Source organism: Phoca vitulina, unplaced genomic scaffold, assembly GCF_004348235.1.
Source record: "Phoca vitulina isolate PV1807 unplaced genomic scaffold, GSC_HSeal_1.0 scaffold31, whole genome shotgun sequence".
NCBI classification, from domain to species: domain Eukaryota; kingdom Metazoa; phylum Chordata; class Mammalia; order Carnivora; family Phocidae; genus Phoca; species Phoca vitulina.
Window position 1 is genome coordinate 8,352,245 of NW_022589734.1, and position 15,094 is coordinate 8,367,338.

Consider the following 15,094-nt stretch of genomic DNA (forward strand, 5'->3'; position numbering starts at 1 on the left):
TGCCCACTGCTCATCTTCCTTCCTCCTTTAATTGATAGAGAACAGATGCAAGGAGCCCAAATGGGGATTGAAACATTGATTTGATTACTGGCAACAATGCAAGTACCTGGCCCTGCAATGGGAGATTACAGAATATACCGGGGCCTCCTACATCCTTCTCCAAACTATACCTGTATGAGTGGACCAGAAAGCCTGGCCTGACTCACAGTATCAGTCAGGGTTCTCCAGACAAACAGAGCCAATAGGATCTGTATATTTTTATAGAGAGATTTCTTTGAAGGAGTGGCTCATTCTATTATGGAGGCTGTCAAGTCCAAGATCTAGAGGATGGGCTGGCAGCCTGGAGACCCAGGGAAGAGCCAATGTTGCAATTCAAGTCTAAAGGCCATCTGCTGACAGAATTCCTGCTTGCTTGGGAAGGTCAGTCTTTTTGCTCTAGTCAGGCTTTCCACTGATTAGATGAGGCCCACCCCTATTATGGCGGATAATCTGCTTTACTCATGGTCTCCTAATTTAAATGTTAATCTCATCCAAAAACCCTCACAGAAACATTCAGAATAATGTTTGACCAACTCTCTGGGGATGGTGGCCCAGGCAAGTTGACATAGAATCATACTCACCTAGGCTCAGGTGTCAAACGTGGGGAGTGATCCCCCCTTTCCCCAACCAGAGGTCTAGGTGGTGGGTAGGGCCCACCACATGGAGGCTGGAGGTGGAGAGCTCATTGTCTTTGAACTTTGACATCCTCAAAGACTCAGAGCCAGTTGTTGAACACAGCGTACTTGGGAAGTTGGTCTAACACCAGTCAGTCCCTGGCTCAGGACGGTGAGATGCAGAACTGTAGAATGCTGGAGCTGGAACAGGGTGGGGTTTGTCTTCTTTCCAGCTTGACCCCCATCTGCTTGCTTGTCAGGTGAGAGAATGAGGGCCATCTGTTCGTTATGTAATGCATTTCTGAACTTTCCTCTTACCCCGATCAGGATTTTACTTTCTCACGGGTATTAAGTGTGATTTGTCCCTGATGTTTTTGGAAATAAACTTTCAGGGTTTCATTGGAATGATTAGGAGGATGTAGGCTGGTGGAGGGCGGGGTTAGGGGCGAAGGTCTTTCGGTGTGTACTGTCCCTTCAGTAGAAAAAGCACACAGCACAGGTGTGGTATGGCCGTCAGATGTGCTGTGATGCTTAGTGCTATGTGTCCGCTTCCCGGGCACACTGGGCTCAGGGACCTGGTGAAACATTATTTCTGGGTATGACTCTCAGGGTGTTTCTGGAAGGGATTAGCGTTGGAATCAGGGGCCTGAGTAAAGCAGATCACCCTCCCCAGTGTGGGTGGTGCTCTTCCAATCTGTGAGGGCCCCAATGGAACAAAAATGTGGAGAAAGGGAAAAGTCAGTCTTTCTGCCCGAGTGCTTGAGTTGGGACAGCCATCTTCTTCCCTCGGACTAGGGCTTACCCCCCTGGCTTCCCTGCTTCTCCAGCTTGCAGACGATAGATCAGAGGACTTCGCAGCCTCCAGAATCACATGAGCTGATTCCTCAGAGTAAATATGTATGTATGCATGTATATATGTATGTATGTATGTGCCTATCTATGCATCTATCCATGTATGTATGCACGTATCTGTGTGTCTATGTATCTTTCCATGTATGTATGTATCTATCTATGTATCTTTCCATGTATGTATGTATCTATCTATGTATCTTTCTATGTATGTATGTATCTATCTAAGTATCTACCTATGATGTATCTATATATCTATCTATATTTGTCCTATAAATATCTATACTTATTTCTCCAGACAACTCTGACTGCTACAGTGTCTTATTTATTGCGCTTAGAATAGTGCTCAGTCTACACCCTTAGTACTGGGTCACTTAAATGGAATGCCAGACTCCAGGAGTCTTCATTATTCCAGTCTTCATTATCTGAGTTTCTGAAGTTATAGAGTTACACAAAAAAGCAGAAATAGACACACCATGAAAATATTAAGTAATGGACTGGCCACATGTAAAAATCTTCCTCTGCTCAAACATCTGTCCCGGAGACCAAATATCTCTGACTGGAATCTGGGGTTGTAAACACTCAGCGATCTCGTGCCAAAGCCAACGGGCTGCACAATGACAATGCAAACCTGGTAAGGGGTAGGGCTTTTCATGCAGCTGATGAAAATGATGTTGGATCCCTGCTCAGATCTCAGGCATAGCCCTAAGCAGAAGAGGCCCTGGCAGCAGGAGACCAGTTAAGGAATGAAGAAGAGAAAGTTTATAAGCAAATCAGGACAGATTCTTCAAAAGGGGATGATTTGAACATCAAAGGATTGAGAGAATCCCGTGGGAGAACTGATGCTGTCTGCAGATATTTTTGTAAAATTTTATTTTTTCTGATTGAAGTCTGTAATTGCTATATTACACAATCACAGATTTCAATCAGAAAAACGATCCCCCTCTGTAAAAGCCTGATTTATTTCTTGTTCATTTTGAAAAGTAGTTTATGGTTCAAATTATAATGGAAATGTTGCTAGATATAAGAAACGCTTATTTAATTTTACTGTTCCAGATAAAATTTCAACCCAAACTTTTTTTTTTTTTCATTGTTTCCTTGGTAACCATTATCCTTGGATAATGAGGACTGTTTTCCATATGCTGAGGTGGGAAAAGCTTCCCTAAGCAAGACACAAAATGCCAAAGGAAAAGACTGTTGTAACTGACCACTTAACATGTGATAATTTTGCGTGGTAGACTAATAAAAGGCACAAAGCTCACTGGGTGAAAATCTGGGTAGCATGTATAATCGCTAAAGGTTATTAGCCATGAAATATGGCAAGCAAATTCAAATCATTAAGAAAAAGAAAAGTAACGCAGTGTCAAAATCGGTAAAATTTGTGGCTGGTGGATTCACAGAAGAAGAAAAAGGGGACCAAGGGTGGAGAATGGTTCATGAACCTGTGAAAAGGTATCGACACTTTTCATGGTAATCTGGGGAGTGCAAAATAAAACATCAAAACACCATTTCAACCCACAGATTGCCAAAGACTGGAGATAACATCAGTCCTGGCTCAGGTGCAAATAAATACACACTCGTGCACACATTTTCTCTCTTTTGGAGACACAGCTTTGTACCGTCTAGCAAAGTTAAATGTGTATGTCTTTGAATACAGCAATTCCACTTCTAGGAATAGAAACCTATCCCATAGAAATGCTCACACAGAACTGCCTACAAGTTGATTGCTAAAATATTATTGTAGAAAAATGGGAAATATTGGCTTTACTGTGAATAACAGCTAATACTTAGAGAAAGCCTCCTGGGGGTCAGCACTTGCCGAAGCACTTTACATAAATGAACTCACTTAATCCCCTGTGACAACCCTGCAAATGCTTTCATGAGCCTCATTGTCCAGATGAAGGACACAAAATAGTGAAGAGGCAGTTTATTCGTGGCCTCGAGCTAGCAGGAGACAGAATTGCAGTGGGATGGGGTGGGGGATGGGGCGGGACCCCAGGCGGTCTGGCGCGAGTCTGTGCTCTACATCGCTTGCCGCGCCACCTACGTCCAGTATAGGAGGACTTAAATAAATCAGAGAAAATTTCTTGCAAGCAATACCAAGACCTATTGTCAAATGAAATAAATGGGTGGCAGTGTAATTGCATTTATGAAATATGCAAACCGTCAGCGGTGTGTGTGTGTGTGTGGTGTATGTATGTAAATGCACAGATGAGTGCAAACTGGAAGAAACACACAGACCATTTTTTTTTTCTTTTACATCTTATTTATTTATTTGAGAGAGAGAGAGAGAGAGCAAGCATGAGCAGCAGCAAAGGGAGAGGGAGAAGCACGCTCCCCACTGAGCAGGGAGCCCCATGCAGGACTCGACCCCAGGACCCTGAGATCATGACCTGAGCAGAAGGCAGACGCTTAACCGACTGAGCCACCCAGGCGCCCCCACACAGAGACTGTTCTTAGTGATTGCATCTGCTAAGGGACATGTGACTGGGGGCAGGTGATGGGGGTTTCTGGTAAAAGACTTTTCATTTCTAATCTATATTCTATTTGTTGTTCTATTCTAGTGTATATTCTAATTGTGGATTTTTTTAGGATATTATATTTCTGACATGTATCATTTTCAAAGCTCAAAGCCAAACTCTAAGGGGTTGCAGGTACTTCTGACCTGGTCTCTGAATAGCTGAGTTTGTGGCTCAGTGATTGTTTCCAAGTTTTACCAGGGGATGAAGAGAGCAGCTTGCGGTCAGAGAGACCTCCGTGGTTGAGGGAGTGGGAGCTGTGGGCGGGCAGTCTCTCCCTCAAGTGGGGCTCCTTCGCTGGACTCCTCCCAGCCCTGGTCATGGGGACAAGCGGGAAAAGAGGAATATTTCTCACCTGTTACCCATTTATGAGAGGCCTATTCCTAATTGCAATAATCTAGCCATCAGCCGGGCCACAGCACGCGTTCTCGCGCACGCAGTATTTATTTGTTAAATAAGGATATACTGGGGACAGGAGAGACGCAGGAGGTGTATTGACACTCGTGCCCCGAACGGGGCAATGACAGGCCTTGTTATATGAATTATGTCATTTTGCATTGGCAAGCCCACAGTCATTTACAATCCCACTTGAAAACTAAAAATACTCCCTTTCCCAGACTTCCTTGCAGCTGGAGGGTGACCGCGTGACCCGGTCCTGTTCTGTGAGATGTTCATCGGGATCACTGACTGGACTTCTGGTAAAGCTTCCTGAAGGCGCAGTCTAGACTAGAATGACCCATCAGACTTTTGCTCTTCCCCCCTTTTTTCCTGAGCAGACTACAGATGCCTAGAAATGTAGCTGTCGTCCTATAACTATGAAGATCAAAGTCACACGCTATTAATTTCCCTGGGCCGCCATAACAAAGTGCCGCAAACCGGGTGGACTAAAACCCCAGAAGTTTATCCTCTCACCATTCTGAGGGCTAGAAGTTCAAAATCGAGGTGTCAGCAGGGCCATGCTCCCTCTGAAGTCTCTAGGGGAGGATCCTTCCTTGCCTCTTTTTGTCTTCTGGTGTTGCTGGCGATCCTTGGCGCTCCTTGGCTTAGAGAAGCATCACACCAATCTCTGCCTGTGTTGTCACATGGCCTCTGTGTCTCCTCTTTTCTTATAAGGGAACCAGTGATACTGGATTTAGGGTCTACTCTACTCCAGAATGACCTCATCGGAACATGAGGACGTCTACGAAGACCGTGTTTCCAAATAAGATCACATCACAAGTACCAGGGGTCAAGACATGGACACATTTTTTTCGCGAGTGGTCATGAAACACACTAAAAATAGACAGTAGGAAGATCAAAGCCCCTGACAGCTCTGTGGGATTACCACCATTGGACAGCCTACCTACACCTTCTCGTTGTGCAAGTCAAATAAGTTCCTTATTTATTTAAGTCATTGTGTAGGTTTTATTTTTGCTGTAGCTGAACACATTCTTAACTGACACGTTCCTAAATGCCGTAGCTATTCATCTATCTATCCACCTAGTCAGCCAATCTGGGGGAGACTCCCACAGTATCCCAGACAGGGAGCAAAGGCGATGTCTTACTCAGAGTTGAGCCTGGCACAGAGAGAGTACTCATTATTTATTTGTTAAGTACATGCTCAGAAGACACATTTCTTGCTTTCATGGAACTTAGAGTTTAGACAATATGCAAAAAGATAGACAATTCAAGTGTAGAAATACACTGTGGGGTTCGTACCTAACTCTGACTTGGGGTTTAAGGGGGGTTTCGTGGTTATCAAGGGTGCTGGGAGTACGTACAGAGGCTGAAGAGAGTGTGATGCATCTAAGAAACGGAGAACAAATTTACTATACTGATCCATGGAGGGCAGGGAAAGGGGGAGGGATGAGGAATGGGAAGAGAGAGAGAGAGTGTGTGTGTGTGTGTGTGTGTCTGTGTGTGTGTGTATGAAGAGCAATCTGGAGAGAGGGCTAGAGACACAAGCATGAATACTTGAGATCATTTTTTAATATCTGAACCTGTGTCTGCTCACATGGTGACCGTGGGGGGACTACTGTGTATACTTTTATATTTGGGGAGGAGAGGGTCTGTCGGTGGGATGCTTTCCCTCTGTAAGTTGCCTGGCTGACATGACAATAGGTACAATGCACCGCAGAGGAAAAAGACCTTAAGATGCAAACATCCCTCTTTTGCATTGCTCGAGCCTGCTCTCATAAACTCTTGATTCTTGGGTCAAGAGTCTGAAGCTCAAGTTTTGCATTTTATGTCACATGTGTTAACACTTAAGGATGTTTCCAGTAGGCCTTGCTTTCACACATCATCCTTATGCAGCTGTGTTTTCTGGATGAGACCCGTGGAGAGCTGGTTTATGCCAAGTGCTCACTCCTGACACTCACATTCCCGCCTCCCATTGTGCTTGCCAAGGGAACAGGCATGGACAGCTCTCACTTGTGTGGACTTCTGTTTCCTGCATCACTAAAATTAGCCTTCTAAAAAATGCATGAAAAAACAAAATGAAATAAATGAAGCCTTGCACACAGAAAGTGCTAACAACAGATCGAATAAATGTCTACAAGTTACAATAATCTATAGTCCCCTATCTTGGGAAAAATCATTGTTATCATTTTGAGATGTAATCAGAAGTAGGTTGATTTTTTTTTTTCAAGATTTTATTTTTAAGTAATCTCCACACCCAACGTGGGGCTCAAACTCACAACCCTGAGATGGAGAGTCACAGGCTCCATGTACGGAGCCAGCTGGGCGCCTCAGAAGTAGGTTGATTTTTGTGTCCCTTGGCCCCTAGTGGTAGGCTTGTTCTGGCTCTGCCCTTGGATGAACATTCAGGCAGGATTCATGTTTCTTCTGGCCATCTTGACTGGTACTGACCTAGAGATCTAGCACTGGCATGTTCTAGACTTGGCAAAAGTTTAAAGCTGATCATTTCTCTGGAAGTTTCTCTTGCAGGTTCTTGGGAGACCCCTCATCCACCAGGATCTCTCATCTTCTTTCTCTTGACATGGGTGAATACATCTCTGTAATTTCTGGTTCTCTGTGACCCCTTCACAAGTCCTTAGGCATCTGGATGTACCTCTCTGGCCTTTTTCTATTAGGGGTCCCCTTGCCCCTCTAGGGAAGCCCTTTTAGGGCAGGATTAAGACATCCCCTCCCTAGCTTTCTCTCATCGCCCATCCTTTGCCCATCACACATCTGTTACCATGACATATTTAGGCTAGTCAGGCACACCCAGGGCAGTAGAAGCCTCTGCCCACAGTTCAAGAACCAACCAGTCCTGCCGCCTTCAGACTTATCAGGCAGGAGTGAGACACCAGTCCTCTGGGTACCCCCAAACTACAGGGGACACACATTATGCTTTCTAAGTGGTAGCACTAAAGCCCTTTTCCATAGGCTTGACATGAGGGAAAAGCATCCCTACCCCACCCTAATGGGGTGGGAAGGACACACAGCCCACTGAGAACTCTCTCTCTATACAGCTCTCTTTGTCAGTGCCCCTACCCCCCTTCTCTTCATGTGGTTTAGGGATCCAAGAGTCATGATCAATCTTGAAAAGTTTGTACTGCTGTCCCTCACCTTTCTTTGGAATAGAGTATGTGTTATCTTCATGCTTCGGGTAAAACTTGCGTTTTAATGTCCTGTTACAATTTCTCTGAACCTTGGTCCCCTACCTGTAAAGTGGGAAACATAGATTTGTAGATATCAGCCATTTGGTTGCTGCAAGGACTAAAGGAGTTATCTAAATAAAGTCCTAATTGTGTCTGGCATGGAGTAGATCCTCAGCCAAAAGTTCTTCCCTCCCACTTGACCTCATGCTCTTGAAGGTGTTAATTGAGCCTGGTGGGAATAACTTGCCTGGAAAGGTTATTTCTCATGTCAGCTTTTGGAGGAGCAATAGGATCCCCTGATTCCAAAGCCCTGATATAGTACCTGCAGTCAATTTCTGTGCTTCATCCCTGTGGCTGGTGCCTAGATCAACCCTTAGCTCAGTCTACACAGGAGGTGAATGGTGATTCCTTTAAATATGGGCCTCCTGGCACTTCACCCAGAGCAACTAGCATTGATGATACCTAGGGCAGACTCTGGAGGAACTCAGAGCCCCAGGACCATGGAGTTTGTTTGACCAAAGGGTGAATGAAAGTCATTTCTCAACAGATTTTTCCCTTCTGGGGCCCATTGTGTCCCTATGAAGCCTGGTCCCTACACTGCCTTCCCTGGTGGGTCGTGGGGAAGGTGGAGAGGGGTATTGTTTCCTGAAAAGGAGGAGAAGTGATGTTCAGATCCGCCGTTAGGAAGGCTGAGAAACTGGCCCTTCCTCTTCCACTGAACTTCGTCTTGTAAAACTGAGTCTCAGAAACAGCCAAGATTTCACCTGGCTGCAGCAGGAAAAATCTGGGAGGAGTTGGTGAATTACACAGTCTCCATTTTTAAGTTTTCTGGATATATCAGGGTTCCTTAACTGGGCCAGAGTTGAGAGTTAGGCAACACTGCCCCCTAGAGGTCCTCTGGTGCTCTTGATCATGTTCCTTCAACCATACAATCTTGGGTATCATCTTAGGTATCATAATATATTCCCTTACAGGTAGACACTCAACTACATCCCTTGATTTGTGGTGATTCAGGAGTTCCAAGGAAATAAATTGAGCCTTATTCACAGATGAGCTTCAGGCATATACGGACCTGTTCAAGGGACATGGGCCAGGACCAGGGCAAGAGAGTCAATGAAGGCCCACAACTGTATGTTCATATATTTCAAAGTTATAAATTAACCCAATAAACTATCAAATACAATATATCCTTCAACTTTGACAAATGTACTTTCATAATGACATGGACGGCTAAGATCAGATTCAGAATTGCTAGACTTTTTGGACTTGCCCTTCTAAACATCACAGTGTGGGAGAAGCAATGTGACCTCTGTATTGCCCAGGTTCTGTTTGCCCATGCAGTTCCATCCGTCACTGCAAGAAGGTTCAAATGCACATATGCGGACAACCTAGACCCCATTTTCAAGCTCTGTCCACAGTATCCCTCAAACAGTTGTCCCTCTTATGCCTCCCAGGTCTAGGTTGCATGTACTAAGGCACAGACAGATAAAAGGGTGTGCAAACTCTAGATATCATGGGCCTACTTGGCAGGGATTCCAGAATCCTGAGTACTTGGAGCATGGAAGACCATGGTCTCTAAGTGAGCATGATCCCTTGGTCCTATTGACTCCTCACTATCTGAGGTAGAACATGTCTAGAAAGCTGAAGCTGAGCCCTCTAAAACATGGGGCTCAGGATGAGGGTCTTTTTACTTGAGTCTAATGGCCATTATTGACTGGAGAGTCTCTCAAGGAAGCCATATTTCTAGGAAAGACATTTTGGCTGCTGAGAAAAACATAACCAAAAATGGATGAGAAAGAAGGCTGGAAGAGTTGACAGGATGAATAGCGCAGCTCAGTTGATCATAAGACACAAATGGTTCCAGGTATAGGGTGAGTCTGTTCTCAACCCATTCTCAACCCAGTGGCTCCCCTTTCAGCAGCCCTCACTCCAACTTCTAGCGCCTGTGCATGCTAGGAAGAGGAGGGCGTCCATATAAAGAAAACAACCACATCCAGCTTAGGAATTCAACAACTTTGGTGTGGGAAGTCCCTCTGCAAGAGCTGGTCATGAAGATCAGGAAGCATATTTCCCATAGGTCAGAGGAGGAGATTCCCAGAGGATGAAGATGTGGAAGACTTGTGGGTAGTGGGAGGTGAAGGGGTTCCAAGATCAGTGGTAGTTGGTGTGGGAGAGGCAACAGGAGGGAGGCAGAGAAGAGTCCATGGGGCAGAAGGATGAAGAGAGCTGTTGACCCTGGAACAGAGGGTCTAGAGAGCTGCAGGTGACAGTTTGACTATAAATAAGCTCCCTTGGGACAGATAGAAAGAAAGCCTAGGGAACAATCTGTTACATGTATAATTTCCATGGGGACTTTAGAGACGATTGGAAAAGGGGATTCTGGGAAAAGACAGGCTTTCCTGTGGTTCAAGGCAATGAGAATCAAGTACATGAAGAGTCAGAGTGTCTAGATATGGAGTCAATAGAACATGATTAATTTGAATGCACAAATCAGTAAGGCCTGGGGTTACCTGGTTCCAGATGCTTTTTTTGAAAAATGGAAATTAAAAAAAATTAACTTATGTTTCATATAGAGAGGTCTGGGTGCATTATACACTTGTAGTATGTTTTTAATTATAGTTTAAGAAATAATGGGGTGCACACACACAAAACACACTTCCAACATCTAGGAGATAGGGACACCTATCTTCAGCAGGAGGCAATTGAAATGGTCTTTGTCATCTCATGCTCAGCTATAATCTTTTTCCAGTTAATTCTCAGGAAGACAGATGTTTCCAATTTAGCCCCGAAGAGTACATAGTAATAAAATAATCTTCAAATTAGCATGTTGGTAGGGCCTAGTGTTTACAATCCATTCTGAATAAGAAGCTTTGCCTTTGCCTGTTTGCATTTCCATCAGGAAGATGGGGTTGCCAAGCAAGCATTACCATGTTATCTTTTGAACTTTTATGTTCAGATTCTGATTTAGACATAACATTCTTTCTTTGAAATGCTCTGCAGAAGCCGACCAAATATTTATATGTTTTTTCAAACATGAAATTCCTCCTCCTCCTTCTCCTTCTTCTCTTTTCTCTCCTCCTCCTCCTCCTTCTTCTTCGTGTGGCCAAAAAATCTGCTTTTCTGATGGTACCTCATTAAACCTTGTTTGAATATTTGTGAGGCTTTTTAGAAGACACTAGAGACCTGTTCTATGGGTTAAGCCTCTATGGAGGTGAAAGATTCCAGGAGAGCCCCATGATCTGTTTAACTCAGAGAAAATTCGGATGAGCTGCAGAGAATGATGGAAGCAGCACAAGGATAAGAACATGGCTCATCATGTAGAGCATCACAGTGAGGTACAAAGAAGAACATGACTTCTAGAATATGTGCTCTGGCTGAGGCCAACCACCCCAGCTCCTAAGGAAGAAGATCTCAGTTCAATTTTCATTCCATTAATGGTGCCCTTGAGCTAGGATTCTCTGGTTGCAGGTCTGTGCTTGTTGGCAGAGGGAGGGTGATGGCTGTCATTCTCTTGGGATTTCTCCTACTGAGAGTCAGAGTCTACTCCCCCTCCTTTTGATTCTGGGCTGGCCTATGTCTGCTCCAACAACCGAGTATGGTAGGAGCAATGCTATGACAGTTTCAGACCTAGGCTTAGGGAGTATTGCAGCTTCCACTCTGGTCTCTTAGAATTCTGAGCTGCCAGAGAACAAGTCCAACTCTTCTATTGGAAAGACTACATGGGAAGGCCCTGGGATTCCATGGAGAAGGGGAGGGATCCCGCTGAGCCCAGTAGTCCAGACATTTCTATCAAAACACCAAGCATGTGAGCAAAGCCTTCTTAGACCCTCCAGTCCCAGACTGAACAGCATCTAGTGACCCCAGGCAACAGCACAAGGAGCAGAAGAGTTGCCCAACTGAATCCTGCCCAGATTCCTGACACAAAATTGTGAGTGCTAATTGTGATTTTAAGTCATTACATTTTGGATAGTTTGTTTATATGGTAACAAGTAACTAAGGCAGGCATAGTGGCCACCCAGGAAATAAAGGAGTTCTGCAGACATCATCCCAAGGCACAGGGGTTGCACTGTAAGAAAACAAACCCAGAAAGAGGGATTCTTTTAAACATTTCCCCTCTCTCCAGAAGAGAGTCACAGATACACCTCAGAGACCCAAGGTTACATGTCTGCCCAAGACTCTGTGCTCTTTGCTCTGTGCTCCTGCAAATAGACTTCCAATGGAACAGCCCCTACAGTCCAGCACACGGTGCAAGTCTGAGTCTTCTTGGCCATGTAGCTTGGACTTAAGCCAGAGTCTGCTATCCAAATAGTATCTTACTTGTACCCCAGGTCAGCATTTCTGATCTGCCAAGAATGTCCCTGGATCAAATGACTCCTTCCCCTTCACTACGTTGACAAAAGAGTGATGGTTCAGGTTGGTCTTCCACCAAATGTAAACCTCCTCTATATTGCCATTGTCTTTAACTGGAAATTTTCACCATGAGGATTCTCATAGCAAGTACAGCTATAGTTGGGGGAAAGAAAAGAACTCAGTGGAATGCAGCTTTGTAGATAAGAGTAAAAAATATCTCAACAAGTTACAAAATTTACCAGCTGCTCAAGCCTCAGTATATATCACAGAGACAATGAAATAAACAAAATCAGTGTTATTTACTGAGCATGAATAACTCCTGGCTCTAGAACCATGGACATGTAATTGAACTTAAGCTGCCTTTAGCTGTGTTGTGCTTGTCAGGTGGTTCTCTGAATGTAATGGCTTATTATGAAACTGTGTGAAAAAAATCTGAAGGACTGGCATTACTTCTGAGGCAGTATCTCTCAGTAAGGAAAATGGTGTTAAATTGATCAGTGTAATGAACTGTATTTTAGGATTTTAATAACACCTTTTCCATTGTTAGGAAATGTAGTGTGAAACTAAATTTTCTCTCAAGCAATTTTTTGAAGTTTATTTTTGGAGACTTTTTCTGTATGGAATGATGACATTTTGATTTCAAGGATTTCTGGATACAAAGCGAAAAACTCAACTGGCTTAATTTCCCTAGAAAAGACTCAAACCACATTTGTTACACTCCTTCATTCAGTAAGAATGTCCTGGATGTGTAATGATGTGACATTTTGCTTTCTGCTAGGATTATGTGTGTATTCTAGGAGACGCCTGAATTCTTGGTGAGGATTTATTATTTTCTGTCTTAATTTCTATGACATTATAAGAAAATGAATATTAGCATATTCTGAATCATCAGAATGGATACATTGTAACCAAGTACTGCCACATACTTTCAGGGCCTCTGTGTGCTTGAATTTAATTTATAAACTTGTTTTTAATTTATAGTTGCATGAGAACTATACCTATCGCTCTACTCCTAGCTTTATGTGTGCATATATATTACTTTATTAAGCTCATTTCTTTGTGGTAGGCACTGATCTAAAAACTTGACATGTCTTTGTATCATAGATGGGGTGGCTGGGTGATAGACATTGGGGAGGGTATGTGCTATGGTGAGCTCTGTGAATTGTGCAAGACTGTTGAATCACAGATCTGTACCTCTGAAACAAATAATGCAATATATGTTAAGAAAAAAAAAAAAGAAGAAGATAGCAGGAGGGGAAGAACGAAGGAGGGGAAATCGGAGGGGGAGACGAACCATGAGAGACGATGGACTCTGAAAAACAAACTGAGGGTTCTAGAGGGGCGGGGGGTGGGAGGATGGGTTAGCCTGGTGATGGGTATTGAGGAGGGCACGTTCTGCATGGAGCAATGGGTGTTATGCACAAACAATGAATCATGGAACACTACATCAAAACCTAATGATGTAATGTATGGTGATTAACATAACAATAAAAATTTAAAGAAAATAAAAAATAAGAACTTGACATGTCTTATTGCCTTTACTTCCTACAACAACTCAGTGAAGAAGGTAATAGTCTAATCCCCATCTTATATATAAGGATATCAAGACACAGCGAGGTAAAGCTTAAGTAACAGAAGACTTAACTCAACGTTTTTAAAATAGTAATACAGATTTGTCAAATCTCATCATCGAAAAGTTCAGAGGTAGAGAGAGCCTCAGATACAGTTTGGCCAGGGATCTGGCTCAGTTTCTCCGTAATTACTTTGGATCAACCCCTATTATGTGTCAGCTTCATTTTCTGCTTGGCTTCCGTCAGGATCACAAGATGGCTGCTTCATCCGCCAGGACTACATGTTTCCTCATTCACACCTAGGGGCAAAGAGTCACTTCTATACCTCCTCCTGGCTTTGCTATGATTGTTTTGTTTCAACCCGATTTCTGTAGCTAAGAGAATATCTGGCACTGATCAGTTTAGGCTTGAGATAATCACTGTGCCAGTGGGGATGATTTGATCATGATTGGCTCCATAGACTCATGGAAGTCTACCCATGGAGTTGAAGGAGACTGGCTGCCACACAATGGGCATCTGCTGAAATGGAGTTGAGGGTAGAAATAATCACAGTTTCCACCCTACTAAATTACCCAAGGTCATGTGGGAAATAAGTGGTAGCTAGGATCCAGTCCAGCAGAGTCGGCCCTCTTAACCCCTAAATACATATCTAATTATCTTCATTATAAAAATTAAGTAAACATCAAGTCCATTCCATACTCAATTTTAAGAAAGATTATGTGAGACAATTTCATTAAAGAGGAAAGAGAAAAATGTAAGTAATTCTGTCTGTATCAGTTATTTATTGCTGTGTAACAAATCAACTCAAAACTTCATGGCTTATCTTTTGTAATTTCTGTGGGTCAGGAACTCAGGAAGTTTTGGCTGGATCATTCTGGCTCAGGTCTCTCATGTGGTTTCAACCAGACAGTGGCTGGGGCTGGGATAGTTGGGGTTAGCTGGACATCTCTCTTCCTTTAGTCTCAGAGACTCTCCATGTGGTCTCCCTGCATGGGCTAGTTTGGGCTTCCTCCCGCATGGTGGCTTTAGAGCAGATAGATGATTGACATGGTAACTCAGGCCTCCAGAAGCAAGAGTCCCAAGAGAATCAGGGGGAAAGCTTTATAATCTTTTACAACCCAGTCTCTGAAGTCACACATCCTTTTCACCAGAGTTATGAACCTACCCAAATTTATGGGCTGGGAACATAGACTCCACATCTCTGTGGGAGGATTATCAAAGTCAATTGCAAGTAAATTGTGTGGGATGTGAGATACCATTGTGGCCATCTTTGGAAAATACGGTCTGCCACAATTTCTATACTTCTGTTATGGATGGGTTCTTGAGATCTTTAAAACAAAATTGACACTTAACCGAGTAGCTTAGGCAGTTGCTTGTAGACACCCATGGCTGTTACTTGCTTTCAAATTTCAACCAATCTCTTTAAAACATGGTTTCAGAAGAGGGGCCCTGGGTGGCTCAGTCAATTAAGCATCTGACTCTTGATTTTGGCTCAGGTCATGATCTCATGGTCATGAGATAAAGCCCCACATTGGGCTCCACACTGAGTGTGGAGCCTGCTCAAGATTCTC